General features: G+C 39.1%; 1 pseudogene; it reads right to left on the reverse strand.

Moving 5' to 3' along the window:
- Positions 1-1,135: 1,135 nt before the first annotated feature.
- LOC140145197 (ribonucleoside-diphosphate reductase subunit M2 pseudogene) lies at positions 1,136-2,113 on the reverse strand (annotated as a pseudogene).
- Between the last annotated feature and the right edge of the window lie 3,887 nt (positions 2,114-6,000).

Genomic DNA, 6,000 nt, shown 5'->3' on the forward strand with positions numbered 1-6,000 from the left:
ACGGTCAATTTGAACGTCGTTACGACGCGATATTAGTTGGTTATTTGGTTACTTGCCCAAATATCCACCGAACATGTTTTAACGAGCGTAAACACAAATTAGAGCGAGACGCGTGGCTAATTGACACGCCAAACCAACCACCGATCGTGTTTTTAACGAGAGAAAACACGTTGCAACACCTAGTCGTAAATATTAGCGGCGGTGAATTTGAGCGAGACGCGTGGCTAATTGATACGTCGAATCATCCACCGATCGTGTTTTTAACGAGGGAATCACGTTGTAACGCCTCGTCAACGGTACCAAATATTATCGGCGTTAAATTGGAGCGAGATGCGTTGTTAATGACTGCTTCTTGACACGCCAAACCAACCACCGATCGTGTTTTTAACGAGAGAAAACACGTTGCAACGCCTAGTCACAAATATTAGCGGCGGTAAATTGGAGCGAGACTAGTTGTTAACTTGTTGATTAGCTGACACGCCAAATCAACCACCGACCGTGTTTTTAACGAACGAAAGCACGTTGTAACGCCTAGTCACAAATATTAGCAGCGGTAAATTGGAGCTAGACTCGTTTAAAAAACAAACATTGTCCACCTATCGTTATCCACCAACATTAGCCATTGATTAATGGGTCGTGTTTTTTTAACGGTTAGTCTCGTTTGGTTGGGTGTTTCTTGACTCGTTAAATTACCCACCGCGTGACGTTACAATCAGCGCTTCTTAACGTGTTTTTAGCGGCGACACAGCCACAAATGTTTGTTGAATACTCTCGCTTTGTTGGATATTTTACTCCGATGAATGAATCGTATTTTTGAACGACGTTGAAACCGGTGCTTAAAATCGCTTCAACAACAAATTGTCACGCCTCGTAAACTGTTACAATTTAAACGCCGGTAAATTGGAGCGCGACTCGTTGATTAAAAAACGTTATTAAATACTCTCGATATGTTGTGTATTTTCCTCCGGTCGTGTTTTGTAATGACGTCACGTTCGCAAATGTTTTTAACGGTCGTAAATGTTTGTTGAATGCTCTCAACTTGATGGATATTTCATCCGATACATTAATCGCGTTTTTAACGTAGTTAAAAACTTGCCTCGCAAATAATATCGGCGTTACATTGGAACGTAACTCGTTAAAATTCAGCCGTGAGAGTAAACCGTTGTTCCTCTTCCGTCGCCATAACGCCTGTCTTTTGGTATTCACCGACGCGTTTTTCGAAGAAATTCGTCTTACCTTCGAGAGAAATATTTTCCATAAAATCGAAAGGGTTGTTCACGCGATAGAATTTTTCGTAACCCAGTTCGACCAGTAAACGATCGGCGATGAATTCTATGTATTGAACCATTAGACGTTCGTTCATCCCTATCAGTGAACATTTTAAAGCCTCCGTCATAAATTCACGTTCAATCGCTACCGCTTCTCGTACGATTTTCAGCGTCGTTTCGACCGATGGTTTTTGGTCGATGTACGAGAATAATAAACAAGCGAAATCGCAGTGCAACGCCTCGTCACGACTGATGAGCTCGTTGGAAAAAGTCAGACCGGGCATCAAACCTCTTTTTTTCAACCAGAATATCGCGGCGAACGACCCGGAGAAGAAAATCCCTTCGACGACGGCGAACGCAATGAGTCTCGTGGCGAAAGTGGCATCGTCGTCTTTGATCCAACGAAGAGCCCATTCGGCTTTCTTTTTCACGACCGGTATAGTTTCCACGGCGTTGAGTAAATACGTTTTTTCGCGTTTGTCTTCGATGTAGGTATCTATAAGCAAGCTATACATTTCCGAGTGAATGTTTTCCATCATGATCTGAAATCCGTAGAAGAACCTCGCTTCGGGAATTTGTACCTCGCTACAGAATCGAGTCGCTAGATTCTCGACGACTATTCCATCGCTACCCGCGAAGAAAGCTAGGATGTGAGAAATGAAATACTTCTCCCCATCGTTGAGACTTTCCCAATGCGGTTTATCTTTAGCGAGATCTACCTCCGTCACCGTCCAGAATGACGCCTCCGCTCGCTTGTACATCTTCCATATGTCGCTGTACTGAATCGGGAAAATAACGAACCGAGATGGATCGACTCGTAGTAATACTTCCTCGTTACGGGACATTTTCAGCTCTTATGTGGAAAGTGCGCTATGTGCAGTGCTTTATATAGAGTTTACGATCACGATAACTATATAAATATTATCACGCTTTGGGATTGTACTCTGGAATATATAACCGTGAATTATATTCGCTCATGAACTATATTACGCTTTTGGAATATATCAAAGATTTTATAATCATGGAATATACGATACAGCGGTACTGTTTCGGTAAGTCGGGAAACTTTTAATTATTTTTTTTTATCAGCAACGATTCTAAATATTAACGTCCCTAAATACTAACGTCCCTAAATATTAACGGCGATTCAAAATGGCGGTATTTCCGGTTGACCTTTGATCACTTCCGGTTGACCTTTGACCACTTCCGGCTGACCTTTTAAAATGGCGGTACTTCCGGTTGACCTTTCAAAATGGCGGTACTTCCGGTTGACCTTTGACACTTCCGGTTGACCTTTCAAAATGGCGGCACTTCCGGTTGACCTTTCAAAATGGCGGCACTTCCGGTTGACCTTTGACCCTAAAAAACGTCCCTACAGGCCATATTACTACTAGTGATTTTCTGAACATTTTGATTTTCACCATAGAGATAACACAGTGTCCCATATTACCTGCACATGCAGGTAATATGGGACACTTTACGATGACGTCATTTTGACGTCATAGCGTCCAAACAAACATAAAAACAAGATAACATTGCCTGTTTTATTAATCTTAAAGGACAGGTTGTTCATCATAACAATCTCTTTTGGGCATATCTTCTATAGTTTTTATGCACATAAGCTAAACGTCCTTAATGGTCCCATATTACCTGCAGGTACCCTATATAGGGCCAATTGTAAATTCAAAATGTATATAGGGCCAATTGTAAATTCAAACTGTATATAAGAAGTTCTGAAGAAGCCATCAACCAGCATGACCACGTGGTCAACTGAAATAGGCCTACGTTATTTATATTGTTGGAGGTGGTGAAAGATGTCTGTTATCCCATTTTTGTACGTTTTTCTAAGTTTGTAAATCTCAAAATTATTATAATATAATATTATAAAGTCGGTTGTTGATTTGTTACAACAGTACAGTACAGGCCTAGCGCCTATAGCTGTAACTTTTATGTAAATATTTAAATAGTATTTTTTAATAGGCCTATGTAAACCTTGCCTATTTGTTTTCACAAAATCCACTGTAAGAAATAAATAAATACGGTACATCTAAAACACACTATATAGCTGTCATATTTTGTACGTGTTCTTGCTACATGGTTTGAAATAGACCCAATGCAGGTTTACTGTTTAATTTGTAGGTTAAATATACACAGGCCTATCGGTAGGCCTATTGTAGTGTTTCTCGTCTCAGCCCGATTCCTTTTTTGAGATTTTTTCAATTTTAGTCTAAGCTTATTATTTTGAAATTCAGTTGTGATGTTTCTTTAGGCCTTGCAATGAACACTTTTGGAAGGTTTTGTGGCCTACCCCCGGGAGCCTACTTCTCAGAACAACACAATAACTAAACCCTCTTCCTTTTTACAGAGATATACGCTGAAACAGCGTATAATAAGTTTATTTGCATTTGCACCGATTTTGCGATCAAAATAAGAAATAAAAAAGCAACTTTTCCTCTTTGTTGTTTTAAAAACTCGGACGAGCAATAGGCCTACTTGGCCTTATTTATTACAATTGTGGGTCTTTAAAAGCTTATCAATTTTGAACCGTCTAGGCCTATAGGCTACGCATCTATAAAATTATCAATGATTAATATTCCATAAAGCAGGCAGCGCAGGTGCATAATTAATTAAATAGGCCTATCATTTAGACTAATAATACATACTGTTGTATACATACCTTTGAAATAATCTTGTAAGCTAATATGCTGAAGATTCCAACTAACAAACGCATTTCGTTGGTAAAACAAACGTAAACAGGTGAGTGGTATTTGCAATCAACTTAGTTTACTATGCTGCAAACCGTGTGTCAGCGGAAGGATAATAAATAAAATGTGAGTCAGCGCGGTAAACGGTGTATGCGCACTATACGCAAAATTTGTCGCTCATTTGTCAGCGCGTAATGCCGTCGCGATAGCCAAGTGCGACCACGCTTCGCAATTGTATTTTGATTTACGTCTTCGGAATTAAACCGTTGCCCAAAGTTAGAATAAGTGCAACTTTCAAGGGGTTATAAAAAAATTTGCCCAAAGTAGATTTTAGCCGATTTTTGTTATACAATACTACAATATACTCTGCATCCATTGATACAAAAATCGTCGATTGAGGAATTAATTCTACCTAAACTGCCTTCACTCCTGACTTATGATAGACGACAGGCAGGTCCAATATTTTTATCGTAGTGGATACCGGCTGCGCCGGCATCCACTACTCAAAATATTGGACCTGCCTGTCGTCTATCACACGGTAGAGGATAGGCAAAATAAAAATTCCTATCGTTTATTCTCTAAATGAATGCACACAAAATACAGTGCATAATTTTCCATTGGACTTGTGCATGTGTGCGGCAAGTCACTTGCACAATAGGCATAGGCGCTAGGCCAAAAACACCGGAGTTCATAACCACTATTGTGGTAGCCAAGCTGCCCCTAGCTCAATCTGAGCTCCAGAGTAGGGCGTATTTGCTTTGGTTGGCAGTGCTTACCTTCAAAACCCTTGGGCTGAAGGTTTGGGTGGACTATTGTCCACCAAGCAATCTGATTAATTTGCGTCGTGCACGGCCTTTAGGCCTATAGTCCAGGAGCAAGATCCCACAGGGGGCCTAAATAAGGACTTGGTTCATCCCCCACTACATACAAGGTTTGACACCATAGGTAGTTAGTATGGACCCTCTAGATCACTGCTAGGTAGGTAGTGGACTCAAATTGTGGTATCACTTTTTTTTTTCAGGTCATTTTATGTATGGACGTATAATCGCATAAATTCACCAAAAATATGACAAAATTAAGGGGTAGGGGAAATATTAACTCCAAGAACTCAACTTTTACTCATAATAATGAATTTATTTTGGTATGAATATGTAGCTAATTGATTGTTCTAACTGCCTAGTATTATTTGAAAGCAAACCTAGGTTTCATTTGATCATGATTTGAAGTGGCCAATCCATACACTAGTGAAAATTCACAACAATGCGTAGGTTGGGTGTTTTTGTGACATTGGCTTCAAATTTTACTGTTGTGCCAATTTCTATTTTCAAAATTGATTAAGTTTCCATTTTTTAATTTTGTTTTTAATATCAAGCATATCTAGGCAAACTTTGATGTTCTGGTTCAAATATTTATGTATGTGCATGTTTGCTTGCATGTTGGTTTGTGTTGTGTGGGTTTGGGGTACGTGTGTGTGGGTATGTGGGGTGGGTGCAGGGGTGTGTATAGGGTTCAGGGTTGGGGAGTTTTACGTGTCTTAATATGTCACCCGGCTGAACTATATTACTTCTATTAACAAAATTTGTTTGTTAAGTTGCCATTCATGTAATATTTTGAATATTTATATGTGTGGGGTGAGATCAACCGCTGTTTGTCAGGAAAATAGACTGAAAATGTAAAAAAATAGTTACTTTTCCACATGTAGCAGCGTGTGTAACAATATTAAGGGGTAGGGAAAGATAAACCATCATAACTCAACTTCAACTCATGATAATGAATTCATTTTGGAATTAATATGTAGCTAATTGATTGTTCAAACGTGTTAGTATTATTTTAAAGCAAAGCAAACATTAATTGTCAGGTAGATAGCCATAAAATGTGAGAAAAGGTTACTTTTCTATGTATAAACATGTCAAATATGGCATTATTAAGGGGTAGGGGAAATAAAAACCACCATAACTCAACCTTTACTCATAATAATGAATTAATTTTGGTATCAACATGTAGCTAATTGATTGTTCTAACTTTCC

The sequence above is a fragment of the Amphiura filiformis genome, unplaced genomic scaffold, assembly GCF_039555335.1.
Source record: "Amphiura filiformis unplaced genomic scaffold, Afil_fr2py scaffold_168, whole genome shotgun sequence".
Lineage (NCBI taxonomy): Eukaryota > Metazoa > Echinodermata > Ophiuroidea > Amphilepidida > Amphiuridae > Amphiura > Amphiura filiformis.